Source organism: Mus musculus, chromosome 18 (assembly GCF_000001635.26).
Source record: "Mus musculus strain C57BL/6J chromosome 18, GRCm38.p6 C57BL/6J".
In the NCBI taxonomy this organism is placed as follows: Eukaryota; Metazoa; Chordata; class Mammalia; order Rodentia; family Muridae; genus Mus; species Mus musculus.
Window position 1 is genome coordinate 89,562,703 of NC_000084.6, and position 17,786 is coordinate 89,580,488.

Here is a 17,786-nt window from a genome sequence, read left to right on the forward strand (position 1 = left end):
ATGCTCAGTCCAGTGGCTGGCTGTGAACATCTGCCTCTGTACTCTTCAGGATCTGGCAGAGCCTCTCAGGAGACAGCAATATCTGACTCCTGAAAGCATGCATTTCTTGGCATCCACAACACTGTCTGGGTTTAGCAACTGTATATGGGATGGATCCCCAGGTGGGGCAGTCTCTGGATGGCCTTTCTTTAGTCTCTGCCCCACACTTTATCCCTATATTTCCTCTTGTGTGTATTTTGTTCCCCCTTCTAAGAAGGACTGAAGTATCCAAATTTTGTCTTCCTTTTTCTTGAGCTTCATGTGGTCTGTGAATTGTACCTTGGGTATTCCGAGGTCTTGGGCTAATATCCTCTTACCAATGAGTGTTTACCATCTGTGTTCTTTTGTGATTGATTTACCTCAGTCAGGATGATATTTTATATTTTCATCCATTTGCCTAAGAATTTCATGAATTCATTCTTTTTATTAGTTGAGTAGTACTTCATTGTGTAAATGTACCACATTTTCTGTATCCATTTCTCTGTTGAGGGACATCTTGGTTCTTTCCAGCTTCTGGTTATTATAAATAAGGCTGCTATGAACATAGTGGAGCACGTGTCCTTGTTATATGTTTGAACATCTTCTGGATATATGCCCAGGAGTGGTATAGCTGGGTCCTCAGGTAGTACTATGTCCAATTTTCTGAGGAACTGCCAGACTGATTTCAAGAGTCACTGTACTAGTTTGCAATCTCACCAACAATGGAGGAGTGTTCCTCTTTCTCCACACCCTCGCCAGCATCTCCTGTCACCTGAGGTTTTGATCTTAGCCATTCTGACTGGTGTGAGGTGGAATCTCAGAGTTGTTTTGATTTGTATTTCCCTGATGACTAAAGATATTGAACATTTCTTTAGATGCTTCTCAGTCATTCAATATTATTCAGTTGAGAAATCTTTGTTTAGCTCTGTACCCCATTTTTAATAGGGTTATTTGATTCTCTGGAGTCTGACTTCTTGAATTCTTTGTATATATTGGATATTAGCTTTCTATTGGATGTAAGAATGGTAAAGTTCTTTTTCCAATCTGTGGGTTGCTGTTGTCTTAATGACAGTGTCCTTTGACTTACAGACGCTTTGCAATTTTATGAGGTCCCGTTTGTCAATTGTTGATTTTAGAGCATAAGCCACCAGTGTTCGGTTCTACCTATATATCATCTGACTTAAAGTCAGCAAGAACAACTGCACTCCAATTTCTTATTATTTCTGAGGAGTAATACTTTTTGGAGAAAGAAAAAACCTCTTCTTCAGAATAGGGTCTATTTTAATATATTATGGTTTGATCACATCAAAGCATGTTCCCACATAAGGTATAAATTTTGAATTATAAAATGATCAAATAATAATTGAGGCAAATGATATTTAAACCTGATTTTGTTCTAAGATAATAAATTGAAGTTATATTTGAGAAGAGATATTATTTCCAAAAAATTTTAACTTCACCTAAACAAATAATATTATCAGAACTGAGTCTACAACCAAGGAATATGTGTTTTTTAGAATATAAAATGTGAGTATACAGTCATATATTGCTACAGAGTTACGTACAATGTTTATATGTACTAAACAACCAATATAAAAATACAATCTTGTCGGGACTTTTCATAAATATTTTATTTAAAAATGTAGAATAATACCAGGACAGATATTATGGACTTTACACTTTTTAATGTCATAACAACAGCCAGCAAACTAAAGTGGTAGATGCATTTGAGCTATGTCCTAGTCACTAAGGAATGCCTAGCAACAGTTCCCCAAGCAATCCCTCAGCTGATGCAGTTCAGACAAAGTGCTTGTTCTACTGGAAAATTTACATTTAGAAATACAGAGATCCTTTGCAAGCAGCCCCTGTTCCTATGGTTTCTAGAATAAATCAGGGTTTTGTTGATCAACAGTGTGGTGGCTTAAACTCTATCACTTAAGAATTTAAAGAGCGTCCAGGGAGGATAGGAACAAAGAGGAATATAAAATTCTACTTTCTGAAAGATTCTCAATCCTGTTTAGTTGAAGATCTAATATATTGGAAATACACGCATTCATTTTTCACTATAAATCTTATTTGAATTTACAATACTGTAAACAAATGTAAAGGAGGAAAACTTAAAATAATTTCTAGTCCTTTAAAATAAATATATTTCTATTATTATTCTAAAAACTGTCAGAACAACATAAAAATTAAATTTAAAAATCTTGAGCCGGGCGTGGTGGCGCATGCCTTCAATCCCAGCACTTGGGAGGCAGAGGCAGGCAGATTTAGGAGTTCGAGGCCAGCCTGGTCTACACAGTGAGTTCCAGAACAGCCAGGGCTCTACAGAGAAACCCTGTCTCAAAAAACAAACAACAACAACAAAAACAAACAAACAAACAAACAAAAAACCAAAAAATTGAAAATCTTGGAATTTTTAATAATAAAATTAGTATTTTTTAAATTAGTTTAAATTTTCATATATATTTCTGAAAATTAATTTTTTTACATTTCTATGACATCATAACATATTGACTACATTTTAATCAAAGAATTTAAGTAAATTACTTGAAGTAAATGTAAACATGGAACTAAAATAATGCAAGTTATTTAGGTCTCAGGTAACAGGTGTATTGGTAAAAAAATTTAAGATATTTATGTTTTTACAAATGTCAAAAAAAAGTTAAATATAAACACATATAAATAAAGGGTTTTTCAATTACTGATGTTATATGAGTTTTACCTGAGAGTTTTGTTGTTTTATTAAGTACTTTGTGGGCTTAAATAAACACATGTCAAAACGAAAGATTAGCTTTCCTCTAGGGCTGTACAGAAGAGAGTGCATACTCCTTCCAGAAAAGACTCAGTTTTGGTCAACAAACCCCACATTTGATGGATCACAACTTCTAATTACTACAGCTTCTGGGGAATCCAACAGCCTCTTCTGCTTTTCATTGTCACTGCCCTCATGTGTGCATGTGTATGGGTATACACAAATACACATATATGAAAATAAAAATAAATGCTTAAGCAAAAACACAAGAGTAGGAGAAGGGATAAAGGATCTAGGAAAGATTTATGTTGCTTTCTTTCACTGTGTTAGAATTTCATGCATGAATCCAATGTGCTTTGAACAAATCTAGCTGCTGTTCTCTCTTCTCCAACTACCCCTCCTTATTTAATGCATGAGTTCTTGGGTGGCAACAGCACAGGTGTGATGGTTTGTATATGCTCAGTCCAGGGAGTAGCAATATCAGAAGGTGTGGTCCTGTTGGAATAGATGTGTCACTGTGCGTGTCAGCTTTAAGACACTCATCCTAGCTGCCTGGAAGCAAGTATTTAGCTAGCAGCCTTCAGATGAAGATGTAGAACTCTCAGCTCCTCCTGCACCATGCTTCCCTGGATGTTGCAAAGTTCTCATCTTGATGATAATGGACTGAGCCTCTGCACATGTAAGCCAGTCCCAATTAAATGTTGTCCTTATAATAGTAACCTTGGTCGGTGATGTCGTTCACAGCAGTAAAACCCTAACTAAGACAACAGGTATGCCATTTGGGTTTATATAATAAGTCAAATGTAAAAGAAAAACAGCTTTAAATTTTACCCATCATCCAAATAAGCTCTTAACAGCATACACATATCATATTATATATCATAATGTATATTAGAATTTAAATTTCTCATTTATTTATGCATTGAAAAGTAGTAGTAATATCATTTCGTGATAAAGGAATAGCATTTTTTTCTTTTTGGTTTTTTTGAGACAGGGTTTCTCTGTGTAGCCTTGGCTGTCCTGGAACTCACTCTGTAGACCAGGCTGGCATCGAACTCAGAAATCTGCTTGCCTCTGCCTCCCGAGTGCTGGGATTAAAGGCGTACGTCACCAATGCCCGGCTCAAGAAATAGTATTTTAAAAATAAAAAGTTTCCCAATAATGTGAATATTCTTATATTATTGCAAAACTCTAAAATGTCTGTCTTGTTCTAAGATTCTTCTTCAGAATCCTGGCATTTATAATATGTTATTTAGATTAAATTATGTAAGTATTTTTAGAGTTATAACACTAAACATTAAATGAAGAACATTTTAAGTAAACTGTAGCTATTGTGCTTGGATTTTGCCTATAAATTTTTCCAGTTATCTTCTAATGCTTTAGCAAATAGGGGTCTGAATCAGGTAAATATTTTTTTACTTCCCTAGAACAAATTTAACTCATTATGGTTTTATGTCCTCTTGAGCTGGTCATTAAAAATATACAACTTTATCAAATTGAAAATATCAACACTTTATTTTACAGCACAAAAATTCCTTAGTCTCACTCAATATTATCACAAAATTCTGTTTTTAGTTTTCAATCTCTATGGACTGGCAACATTTTTTTTCACATTTTAATTATCTTTTGAAAACTCATATTTCAACAATGTTTCTATAACTACAGTCATTTGTTTCCACAGAAGGTGAATTTAAATGGTTCTTTTTTTTTTTTAGAAAAATTAAGACAGATTATAAAGTCAGAGTGACCATAGTTTGTCTATCACTCACCCATTCATTAAGGTGTGTAATTTTGTTCATTTTTAGGATGTGATTTCTGATGTGATTTCAGCAAACACACCAGTGCTCCTGTCTACCCTAACATCAGCATGCAGTGTTAGAGCACAGAGGCTTTTCATCTGCTTAGACATTCATTCCAAGATCTACCCTGTGAAATCTATGTTTAATAAAAATGAAGATTTTTCACTGCTTCAATGTAACTATCCTTTTGTTGTTGTTGTTTTTGTTTTTGTTTTGTTTTTCGAGACAGGGTTTTTCTGTGTAGCCCTGGCTGTCCTGGAACTCACTCTGTAGACCAGGCTGGCCTCAAACTCAGAAATCTGCCTACCTCTGCCTCCCAAGTGCTGGGATTAAAGGCATGTGCCACCACCGCCCGGATCAATGCAATTATCCTTAAGTGAATTAAAATTGGTATACTTGTTTATTTAAATATGCAACTGCATGATTACAAAACCCCCCAAATTATTGCTACTGTCTAGGGGAACTATCATAATTAATGTTTCACCTATTTCTTGCTTTTGCACAGAAAGATATTAGCTGTAGCACTGGAAAACTGTTCTTTTGGGAGCAACTGAGACCTCCAAGATTCTGCATAAAGCTCTCAGTGGGACCTACAATATGTTCTCTGTCATAAAGTTGTGTCACTTTAATCGATGAACATTCTCCAACTTCACCACTCATGACTCATTCAAAGCCTCACTCTCTCTTCAGAGATATTTTCATTGTGTTCCCATCAGCCCCCACAATCACCACCTGCCACCTTATTTGCTCTGCTTCCACTTACTATTTCTAAACTAAACTGCAACTCTTTCTTCTCCTCATAGACTTAAAACCATCTGATGTCTTAAAGTTAACAGTCCCCTCTTTGACAAAGTTACTAACCCACAGTCAAAATTTCTGACCCCGAAATGTTCCTGTTTAAAACAACTACAGGAACAAAAATGAAGAAGAGACTGAAGGAAATTCAGTTCAGTTAGTGGCTGACCCAACGTGGGATCCCTCTCATGGGGTAGGGGAACCAAGGCCTGATACTATTACTGAGGCTATGATGTGGCTTATAGATGGGAGCCTGGCATGGTTGTCCTCTGAGAAGCCCAACCAGCGGCTTACAGATACTTACTTACAACCAACCATTGGACTGAAGTTAAGGACCCCTGTGGTTGAATTAGAGGAAAGATTTAAGAAGCTGAAGGGGAACGAAGACCAAAATGTGGACACTTTGCCCCTTCTTAGAATTGGAAACGATCACCCATGGAAGGAGTTACACAGACAAAGTTTGGAGCTGAGACAAAAGGATGGACCATCTAGAGACTGCCATATCCAGGGATCCATCCCATAATCAGCCTCCAAACGATGACACCACTGCATACACTAGCAAGATTTTGCTGAAAGGACCCAGATATAGCTGTCTCTTGTGAGACTATGCAGGGGCCTAGCAAACACAGAAGTGGATGCTCACAGTCAGCTATTGGATGGATCACAGGGCCCCCAATGGAGGAGCTAGAGAAAGTATCCAAGAAGCTAAAGAGATCTGCAACCCTGTAGGTGCAACAACTTTATGAACTAACCAGTACCAGTACCAGTACAGAGCTCTTGACTCTAGCTGCATATGCATCAAAAGATGGCCTAGTTGGCCATCACTGGAAAGAGAGACCCATTGGACTTGCAAACTTTATATGCCCCAGGACAGGGGGAACGCCAGGGCCAAAAAGTGGGAATGGGTGGGTAGGGGAGTGGGGGGAAGGGTATGGGGGACTTTTGGGATGGCATTGGAAATGTAATTAAGGAAAATACGCAATAAAAAATATTTTTAAAAATTGGATACACACAGAGAGAGAGAGAGAGAGAGAGAGAGAGAGAGAGAGAGAGAGAGAGAGAGAGAGAGAGAAGAAGAAGAAGAAGAAGAAGAAGAAGAAGAAGAAGAAGAAGAAGAAGAAGAAGAAGAAGAAGAAGAAGAAGAAGAAGAAGAAGAAGAAGAAGCAGCTGAAGGGGAAAGCAGCCCCATAGGAAGACCATCAGTCTTAACTAAACCAGACTGTAGGAAGCTCTCAGAGACTGAGCCACTAAGGAGAAACATACATGTGCCAGTCTGAGGCCCCGGGCACACATGTAGCAGAGGACTGCCTTGTTGTGCCTCAGTGGGAGAAGATGTGCTTAATACTCACTCGAGAAGACTTGAGGCCCCAGGGAAGGGGGAGGTCTGGTGGGGAGAGCACCCCTGGAGGCAAGGGGGAGGAGGAATTGGATGAGGAACTGTGGAGGGAAAACTGAGAAGGGAGGGAGCAATGACTGGAATGTAAATAAATAAAATAATAACAATAACAATAACAATAACAACAAAAATAAAGAGTTCCCTCTTCAAAAAGGACTTAAGGAATTTAAATGATAATTACTTATATAAATCTATTCTCATCTCTTTTTCCACCACTTTAACCTAAATATCCTAATTATCCTGAAAATAATACAGTCATTTAAAGGGTTTTATAACATTCTATTTGATACTACTAGTTCCTATTTCTTTGCGTCAGATACACAATCATTCTTCAAAATTATGCAAGTCTTTCTGTTTTAATTTATTTTCCTGCTGTTGTGACTATTCTAGAGAAATTAGTTTTTTTTTTTTTAATAGAGAGAAAGGGTTTTATTTTCATTCACAGTTCAAGGGTACAGTGCATCATGAGCAGGATGTCAAAACAGCAGAAGCTTGAAACTGTGGAATATCATATTTGCCATCCGGAAAAGAGATGAAAGTATGCAGTGCCTGGTCTACTTTGTCTTTATACATCCCTTATTCCCCAGGGAGTGGTATTTTCCAGAATTAAGAAAAGGTCATCCCACATCAGTTAAAGTCATCAAGATAATACTTTATAGCTATGCCCACCTTCCAACTAATTTTAACCACCAACTTTCTGAGAGACTTGAACAAAGGAATAAATTGCTACTAATGGGGTCTTTCATTTCATCTTCACCTACTAGGTGCAGTCTTGACTTTGTATGAGTTCTGCCCGTTTCATACACTTGAATCAGTATTTAATGATAGTGATTCCACTTTACAAAAACTTCAACACAGAATTTATTTACTGGGGGCTTCTGGTCACTTTTTCTTCACTACAAAGGCCAAAAGAAATGTAAAAAATTTGGTGAAGCAAAAATGCAAAAAGCATGACTTACTTTCTTGGAATGCATGCTCAGAGGAAAACATGTGTAGACATTTTAATAGTTATAAATAAATAGAAGATCAGATATCAGGGAAAACCTGTCCTTAGAGTCTACATTGGTAAATTAGATTGTACTGGGACTGTCAGTGAAATGAGGGGATTTGCTATGTGCTGGAAACAAGGTGATGTTTTCCCTCAATGACCCTTTCAGTTTTAAAATGACTTTATTTACATTCATAATGTAATTTAGAATAAATAAATGCCAATTATACTTTTAAAATTTATCATACTATTTATTATGTATCTTTGCTTTAGATTGCTTGCAAATTAAACTAGATACTAGCATGTTATGTCAATATTGCTATTAAAAATTGTGGGCACATTTTTACACATGATTATGTGACAAGTATAACTATTAAAAAATCTCTTAGCTAGCAGTTTACTTCATGACAAGTAAGAAAAGATATCTACCCATAAAAGTGTTTAAAACTTCTCATGATAAACCTAATTGTCTCAGGAAAAGAAAGAATGTTTATTTTTAGTTTAAAAATTGATTCACGTTAACCGATAAATCATATCCTTCTCATCCATTCTCTAAATGAATATTATTCCTTTTATTTACTAATCTTGCCCAATTATTTCAATTGAGAAACTGTTTCTGTATTTCTGTCGTTTTGTTTGTTTTGTTTTGTTTTGTTTTGTTTTGTTTTTAAAAACAAGAGTTTAGAGCTGAGTTTTATAAAATGTTGTTAGGATAGAAAAATTGATTTTGCAGTAAGAATATATGGGAGTTTCATGGTTTAATATTATTACAATGATTACCTCAATTGATAAAAGTCACTTTCTTTATTCTATTTCTGAGCTTTCAAAATAATAATTTAAATATTTATATCACTTCACACAGTGAAGTGATTCAGATAATTCATATACTTCAGTAACTTCCTGACAAAATTTCCATTGAAATATTATTGTTGCTTTTCAACAACTGTATTTAGCATCCATTTCCCAGTAACTGCTTCCTTAAACTGAACTCTTTTCTCAGATAAATATGAATGTCCTCCAATTCAAAATATGTAACTCATTCTTAAAGCCACTTGTGACATTTATCATGTGCTCTGACTCATTTTTCCTCATAGGTCTGTTTCTTTATGAATATTCCAGAGTGTTCATTACCAGTATCTACAATATTTATCTTTTATATACTTGGCAAATGTGAAATACTATTTAAATACTATTCCACATTATATGATACAAATCTAGAAATGAGTTATTATGCATGCTGTTATGTTAGAATTGATATTATCTAAAATTTGATCTTTATGTCTATGTACATCTGAATATTCAGCAACCACAAACTGAAAATACCAAAAAAAATTACATCTTTATGGAGCTTTTAAGCTCTTTTTCCTATTATTTTGAAATCCAGAGGCCATAATGATATTTACATAGTCTTTAGGTGATAATGGTATGACAAATAACTTAGAAATTATAGTATTTACAACAGTGTATTGTGATGGTTTGTGTATGCTGGGCCCAGAGAATGGCACTATTAAGAGGTGTGGCCCTGTTGGAGTAGGTGTGACACTGTAGGCGTGGGTTATAAGACTGTCATCCCAGGTGCCTGGAAGCAAAAATTCTACTAGCAGCCTTCAGATGATGTAGAATTCTCAGTCCCAGCTGTATCATGCCTGCCTGGATGCTAACATGCTCCCACCTTGATAATAGATTGAACCTCTGAACCTGTAAGCCAGCCCCAATTAAATATTGTCCTTTTTAAGTCTTGCCTTGGTCATGGTGTCTGTTCACAGCTGTAAAACCTTAGCTAAGACATGTATATACATTATATTCAAGTTCTTTGATTTTTTTTATGAGACCTAAGCATTTGAATACCTCCTCACTAAAGTGGCGTGGGTCCTCTGTAGATACTAAGAAGTGGTGACAGAATGTTTCACAGTTACTTCTGGCTGTCTACCCTACTCAGTTTATAGGTCTAGTCTGTTTACTATTCCCAGAACCCAGCTTATCCACTTAAATTTCCCTTAATCGAATACCTGGGACAGTATCAGTGCATAATTCACCGTTTCAATGCTATCTCCTAGATCAAGTGAATTGAGAAAAGGCCTGCCAAAACAGGTATCCAAATATTTTTGGCCCTCAAACACATATAAAATTGTGGATATGGCGATACACGCTTGCAATCCTCATACTGGGGAGACAGACACACGTAGATCTCTGGGGCTCACTGGCTAGAAATTTTAGCCTAACTGAGTTCCAGACCTACAAAATATCAATCTCAAATTACACACACACACACACACACACACACACACACACACACACACACACACACACACCTGAATGCCCAGGTTTTATTTCCAGAACCTATTAAGATGTCTTTGTTTGAGGAAAAAAAAATATCTTTTTGGATATGATTAAATCTTGAATCTTGAAGGTAATCCCTCAACAAACCTAAAAGAAGACAGCCACAAGAAATGACATCTGAAATTAAATCATAATAATCAGTGTACTCAGAAGATCAGATCAGAAAGAGTTCAAAGACCAAGACATGAGAGAGGTAGTTTTGTGAAGACAAAGGAAGATACCTTAATTTCTAATTCTACATTCTAGACAATTAGGCTAAACTTAAATTGTTTTAAGCTAAGAAGAATGTAAAAATTTGTTAGGCAAGACCTGGGAAAGCAATATAGTTGTATGTAATCATTTTATGATAACTTTTAACATTTTATCCCTAAGTTAAAATTCTTAAACCAAAACAAAATGAAAGAAAGTCATGAAAATTTATATATGTCCTATTTTCCTTAAAAGGGATACATATTTCATTGCTTTATATTCCCTTAAAGAACTACATTTATTTTTTTTTCTTTGATTTTTGTTAAGAAAAATCTCCCTGAAGCTCTTTCATGTGATTTCCCCAGAGCCTGGACCAGTGACTGATGTACAGTCACAGGAAAGGTAGAGATCCACTCAGGCAAGACCTCCCTGTCAACAAGCTTTGTCAGTATTATGGTCCTGTGGGAAATACAGTAGCAAGGTGACAAACTATAAAGCTTCTTTTGGAAAATGAACCTGCTGATATTTGATGGGGTCAACAGCTAGGCTGACCTGCTACTGAACTGGTGTGCTATTCTTAATTAGGGAGCTGGTTACTAGAAGTGGAGGACATGCACTTGCAGAACGGGTCATTCAAACATCAGGATGAGAAGGATGGAATGTTGCTTCAGAGGGTCTGGTGATACACTGTTGCTTGTTCATAGCCCAATAACTGCTTTTACTTATAGTTTGATTTTGTTGCTATAAAGCAGAAAAATGCTGCTATGTGGGACTTGATGCCAACATGAAAAGCTAAGTACAAGAACCCTGGGAAGACTATCTGGAGTAGCATATTCTCCCTTGAGTAGAATTATCAGATTATATTCCAAATATTTGTTGGCAAAATTCTTTTCGATCTTTCCATGATCTATGGTTTTTAGACTGCAAAGTTTTCATGGAGATCTCACAAAACTGTTGACTTATGTTTGAGCATATTGTGTTGATTATTATTTAGCAGAAACCGATTCTTAAGGACATTTCTGGCATTAAGACATAGGAATACTCATTGAATAGCCAATTCAAATCCCACATACGCAAAGAGTTCTGCTGAGAGCATTAACATATATTAGTAAAAACAATAATCAGAGCATTCTTTTATACTTTAAAGATGTCATTAAAGTATAAAAGAATGCTCTGATTATTATTTTGTAAGAAAAATTCCCCCCAAAATGTTTTCCCCAAAATTTCATTAGGAGTTTCCAAAAGAAGACTTTTCTCTAGCTTGACACTGAAGGAGTCAGTGATTCAAAATTTGGGAGGACTACCCTTTCTTGCTGTCTTGGGGAGGGAAAAAAACACCATGTCTAACTTTGGAACAGAATTCAGTTACTGCTATCCAGTTGGTGGGAACAGAAGGCTAAAAACTCTGTAGCCTCACTGCCACTCACCCATCCTCTTTTTTTCCCCAGAAATTATGACTCTTTGAGTTAATTATATATGACTAAATGCTTAGGCCATACACTTAGGCTTGTTCCCTGACTAGCTAATGACTTAATTACCTGTTTATTCTATTCTAGTTCCCACCACATGGTTGTTTATTTTTTTCTGAGTTTCATGTAACCGTGTCCTTCAAAGTTCAATGTGAATCTCCCTGTTTATTCTATTCTATGGGTGACACCTGGCTGATTACCTCCTTCTCAGTTTTATGCATCACCTCCCTCCTGTACTGGGGCAACCCCACTGCAACCCTCCACTACCACCCTGCTATCCTATTTCTTTCCTTAGCTCATTGACTTCTTTATTGACAGGTAACGGTTCCACACATTATGTAACGATTCTTTCTATAGATCTCAACCCTGTAGCTGCGAGAGTCCTCTCACCTCCACCTCATGATGTGCCTTAACAGCATGGAAGATTCCTTCCAGAACTATCAGATGCAAGCTCCTTCACCACTTAACTTCAGCCATGTAAAATTCACGTTCACTGTTTACACAATGCCTAAATTTGCTGGACTCAGACAGAAAAACAGAAATGGGAAAATTGTTTTATTATGGCAGACATTTACAATAAGTAAGAGATGTGTTTGTGTGTGCTTGTTGAACTGTTTAAAGAGAACCTATCACATGTTATTTATTTCCCCTGAATTAATAAAATCAAATAAATCAACCCAAATACTTAGTTTTTCTAAACACTATATAAACAGAATGTGTGTCATTTCTTCAAATTATTTAAAGGTCATAATTTGTAGGATAAGAATACAAACATCTGCAAGCCATCCAACACATTTCCCCAATTCTCAAAGCCTACAGCACTTTAAAAAGGACTCATTTTCTTGTCAATCAAATGTATTTTGTAGTTGCTCCTGAATAAAACATGAATTGTTCAAAAGTCAAAGGGATATTTTTTACTGTTGTTTTGAATGACATTATTAATGATAGTAAGTTCAAATAGTAAATCTATTAAAACAAATGCAAGGCATCATTATATTTTAATGAATGAAATATGCTAAATAGACATTCATAGTCAAGTAGAAAGTACTACTCAAAAAAAATTTCTCATTGCTGCATTTTCCAGTTTTAGACTATGAATGGATATGCACTCATTTCACAAAGTCAAAAAAACCATTTTTTTACTCTTGAACAGAGCATTTCATATGTTATCTGTGCTTGCTATTGCACAATTAGGCTGACATAACTGATAGACAAAAATGGGATCATTTTAAGAGCCAAAACCACTCAGAATATTCTGAAATGGTGATTAGAGGTATTGGGTCTGAATCTGAAATGTAGAAATGCTTCAGCAATGATGAAAATAATGTCTAAATAGAATTGTAGCCCTGTGTTTTCTTTTACATTATCTGATTTACCAAGCAAAAAGACTCTGGAAATTAAAAGCTACCATTGTTATCTAAACTAGGGTCGAAATTGTACAGCTGGCAAGAGTTGTTTTCTTGATTTCTTACATGTAGCCTCTGAAGCAAAAATAAGCTGAACAATGTGGCCCCATTACTTTTTATGTCCTATGAGCACTGTCTTCTCACTTTTTATGCTATATTATTTGCATTTACAGAGTAGATGTTTAAATTGGGCTATATATTTTTCTTCTATAGAAGCCATTATAACAAGTTGCCTTGATAGAGAAAAAAAGCAGATTACTTACAACTTAAATAAAGCTGAGAATGTAGTTCAATGGTAGAGCACTTGAGCATGGGAAGGGTTTTGATTCAGTCTCTTTTATCAAAATGAATAACCAAAATGCTCCAGTATTTGTTTTTTAATTTAAACCACACTGCCATGTATCTAAGTCCATTTTAAATTCATTGTACAATATATTTGACCTACATCTGTTGTAATGTGAAAGGTTATATTAAAATCTCCCACTTAAAAAAGTAATTTGGTTCTCAGGCATATTTGAGCTCCATGGAATAATTCTTACTGGAATTTCCTCAGATTTGGGGGAATTTTCACCGACCTAAATTCAAATGCTAAGAAGATAAACTAAACTCTAAAAGCTTCCTAACTTTTTAGGTCACACCTTCTCAGATCTGTTCTGGTGCCCTCCATCCAAGGGCTTCACTCCTGTTCTCCTCTGTTTCAACTTGACTTAAAACTGTTCATTCAAATATTTCACACAAATAGCTAACCCTATGTTGCTATTTCCTTTCTTTTATTGTTCAGCATGTAACTGATTTTCCATATTTATTTTCATTAACTGTTCCCCAATTAATTAGCATTTGTGGGTAGTATGAAGTCAATTATAGAGTAAAACTGTCCAGGATAACAGGTGAGATCTGACTATTTCTGAACCAGTTTGTTAGTATCTGTTCTTGTTTAAGAAATGGAAATGTCTTATAGATGGAGGAATGTATTAATGTGAGAGAGAATAAACATATACAGGATTTTTCTTATATAAATGATGTTCACTCTTTAATTTCATAGGATACAAGACACACCAAGCCATTGAGCATAATCTACATGACATCAAGAATGTGATCATCCAAAAATGGAGCCCTGCCTTCATGACATCAATATGAGAAAGTTAACATGATGTGCATACGTACTATGTCTACACAAAATATGATTGCTTCTAAAGGTAAGTTGTAAAGATAGAAACCTTCTTTTGTTCATTTGTTTTCTTTCGAGACAGGGTTTCTCTGCATATCTCTGGCTGTCCTGGAACTCACTCTGTAGACCAGGCTGGCCTTGAACTCAGAAATCCACCTGTCTCTGCCTCCCAAGTGCTTAAAGGCATGTACCACCACTATTTGGCTTTTTTTTTTTGTCTGGTTTTTTTGTTTTGTTTTGTTTTTGTTTTTGTTTTAAACAAGGCAGTTTTCACCATTTCTTGGACTCTTTCAAATGTTTGTTTTAAATGAAATAAATAATCTGCACCAAGGGGACCTAGTAAAAAGAGACAATATTTTCAGTACCAGGCAATGGGAGTTTAAATTGAGATTAGGAAGGTAGATGTGGTGGTGTTCAGTGGATATACCACTTGGCTATCATGAAAAAAAATCTCTGAGTTCGATATACAGCAGTTCAACAAGTAGAGGTAAAAATGAGAATACTACGGATACAAACATCATTTTTCTAACATCACACAGTTTCCATCTCTGAAACTTCAAACCATCTTATCTCCATTCATCTTTATTTTATTGATTTTTTTCTCTTTATAGACAGCACTCATTTTATATCATTAAAGTTTCTTTAAATGACTTCTTTGTCATCTGTTCAGAAAATTAAGGAAAATTTATTAGCTGATCTTATGTAAATTGCTCTTGTTCAATTTTCATCCAGGATAAATTTGTTTTGAATATCTATTATGACAATTATGTACAGCCACATTCTCAACCCTAATGCATTTTTAATAACTTCCTTCAGTAGCTTGTGATTTGAAATTCAAATTTCTTTCTACTAAGTTTAAAAAGTATATACCATTTTAAAATTGTTTGATATAAAATTGATTTATGCAGTAAGATCTCTTGTACAGTAAACATGTCAAGCGTGTAAATGGGACCATTAATACTTGTAACCATATTTCAGAGATATATAAAGTTGATAAAAAGTCTTTGTATCCTTAGCTTATTTTTAGTAATCCTTAAGCTAGGTTAGAATGATTTTGCTTATTTGATTCATTATTTTAATATCTGGCTATTAAACTTGACTATGGCTTTAGAAAACTCAACATAACTATTCTTAATTTAAAAAACTTATAAATTAATAAACAGAACATATGTAAAAATCACAAACCATTTTAAGATTTTTCAAACCTCTCATGGATATATTACAAAATGTCAAATTCTGTGCAAAGTCTTCATGCTCCTTCTTAATTCTTGGTCATCTTTTTATGTGCCAGGTATTCTTTGAGGGTTTATCAGAGCTAAACTAATGAAACTCTTTCCTAGGCTAATGACAATGTAATTTTTATTACTCATGTCCATACACTTTCCTCTCTCTATGCATTTTCTCCATCATTTCTCTCTATGAGAACTCTAATATTTAAGGACATCTTCATATATGCAGTTTGTCCTTATTAACTTCTAACTATCAGATAGAAGTAGAATTAACTGTCGTCATCTGTGAATCAACATTTATTATAGTTAAATACTTATAAACATTTTCCTTCCTAGGTTGTAAAATGTTAAAACAATAATTAGTTACTATGCCTTACCATTTAAAGTCTATTCCACTATTTGTGTGTGCATGTGTATCTGCATACGTGTGTGTGTGTGTGTGTGTGTGTGTGTGTGTGTGTGTGTGTTGCTTATTCATGTAGTCCACAAGTACCTGGTGGTCAGAAGTTAACTTTCTTTGTTGCTGTACTTTAAGAATTCTTACATGTTCTTTGGGAGACAATTGACACTGAGGCAAAGTAGTCTAGGCAGGCTAGGCAATGAGATCTTAAGATCTTCCTATGTTCACCTCTGCATCACGAGAATTACAAGTTAGTAAATCACACTCACCTTTAACTTGTGTTCAGGGAAAAGTAAACATTTTACTGAATTATGGTCCCAGTCCTTCCAAACATTCCTTAATACTTGTGCTTTGTGTTTAGTATCTCATTTGTGCGTCACAAGAGGGCTGTAGGTTGTTAGCCACTGTTCTTGTTGCGTGGGTAAAGCCATGTTTGTATCATCTTACAACATATTACCCATTTTCACACTAGACATAGCAGTCTCACAGGAATATAAATTGTATTAGGAGTATGTGTTGACTTCTATAACATAATGCCCTTCACATAGAAATTAGGGTTGATCATGGTTTTATGATCAGGTGGGTCCCTGGATAGTTTCTTCATCACAAAGTAGCAATTGCTTTGAGAGAAAAACACACTGCAATTTACTCATGTAAAAGCACACATAGCACAGTGAGGTTTTTATTGAAATGTGCACAATTCAGTTACTTAAAGGTAAGATAATTGTGAGGATATGGACAACTTATACTTGAGTAATAAAAATATCACTGTAGATTTATAACAAAGGGATAAAGAGGAAGCGAAAGCTACGTGATATCCAAAAGGAGAAAAAGGCAGACATAATTATCATTGAGTTAGTTAATACTATAGTGAGAAGAAAAGGATGGAAATGATGTAAAAGTGTGGTTGTGAGAGCATCTGGTTTCTGAGCAGGAGCATGAGGCTATGCAATTCAAATTAACCCAAATTGAGCAATTGGACTGCAGGCTTAGCCTCATGAAAATGAAACTTAACATAACACTGAGGAGCCATGATCTAATTATTCTTCTGATCAATACCAGCCAAAACTCCCCATTTCAGCTTCCAGTGAATCAAAGGGAAAAGTGTGGTTAAGTTTGTGATGAGTATCTTAAATGACTAAGGCTGTAGGTCAGCCCTGCCTATGCTATAAAGTGTTGTAGTAATAAACCTTTAGTCTTCATAGTACTGCCATGAGAAAATGATATTTGCCTCATTACATACACTAAGTCTTTAGTAATGGGCTTTGGAAAGCCTCAAGGTACAGTACGTAAAGTTGATCTATTTATGAAGCATCAATTTCCAGAATGAGGAGTTGGCTCCATCAGTAAGTGTTTGCCACACAAGCATGCAGGTCTAAGTTTACTTTGTTGTTGTGATAAAGCATTGACCAAAAATATTATATATTATATATTACTATCTTTCATGGAATAAAGTCAGGGCAGGAATTCAAATTAAGAACCCAGAGGCAGAAACTGAAACAAAGACCAAGGATTGTTGGAGAATATTTTCTTGTACTGTGTATTTAATTGCTGATTTCTGTTCCCCAGAAATCTGGTTGCAATAAAGACATTGTATTGTCATTATTATGGAACATTTCCTGCCTGAGCATTTTGTAAAATATTATTCTTCATCGTCTTCTGATTGGTCAATAAAGAGTTGACTAGCCAATACCTTGGCAAGAGAGGTCAAGGTGGGACTTCTGTGCCCAGAGAGAGGGGGGGGGCCTCAGGTGGGCCAGAAAAGTCACTATCAGGACACAGACGAAGGAAGTCAGGTTGAGACAAAGAGGGCAATTAGGCATGGATGGGAAGT

General features: G+C 35.5%; 1 protein-coding gene and 1 pseudogene across 1 annotated transcript in view; both read right to left on the reverse strand.

The window, feature by feature from the left end:
• Dok6 (docking protein 6) overlaps positions 1-17,786 on the reverse strand; it is a 477,118-nt gene that overhangs the window by 270,280 nt on the left and 189,052 nt on the right. The window lies entirely within an intron of this gene.
• Positions 525-17,427, reverse strand: Gm18279 (predicted gene, 18279; annotated as a pseudogene).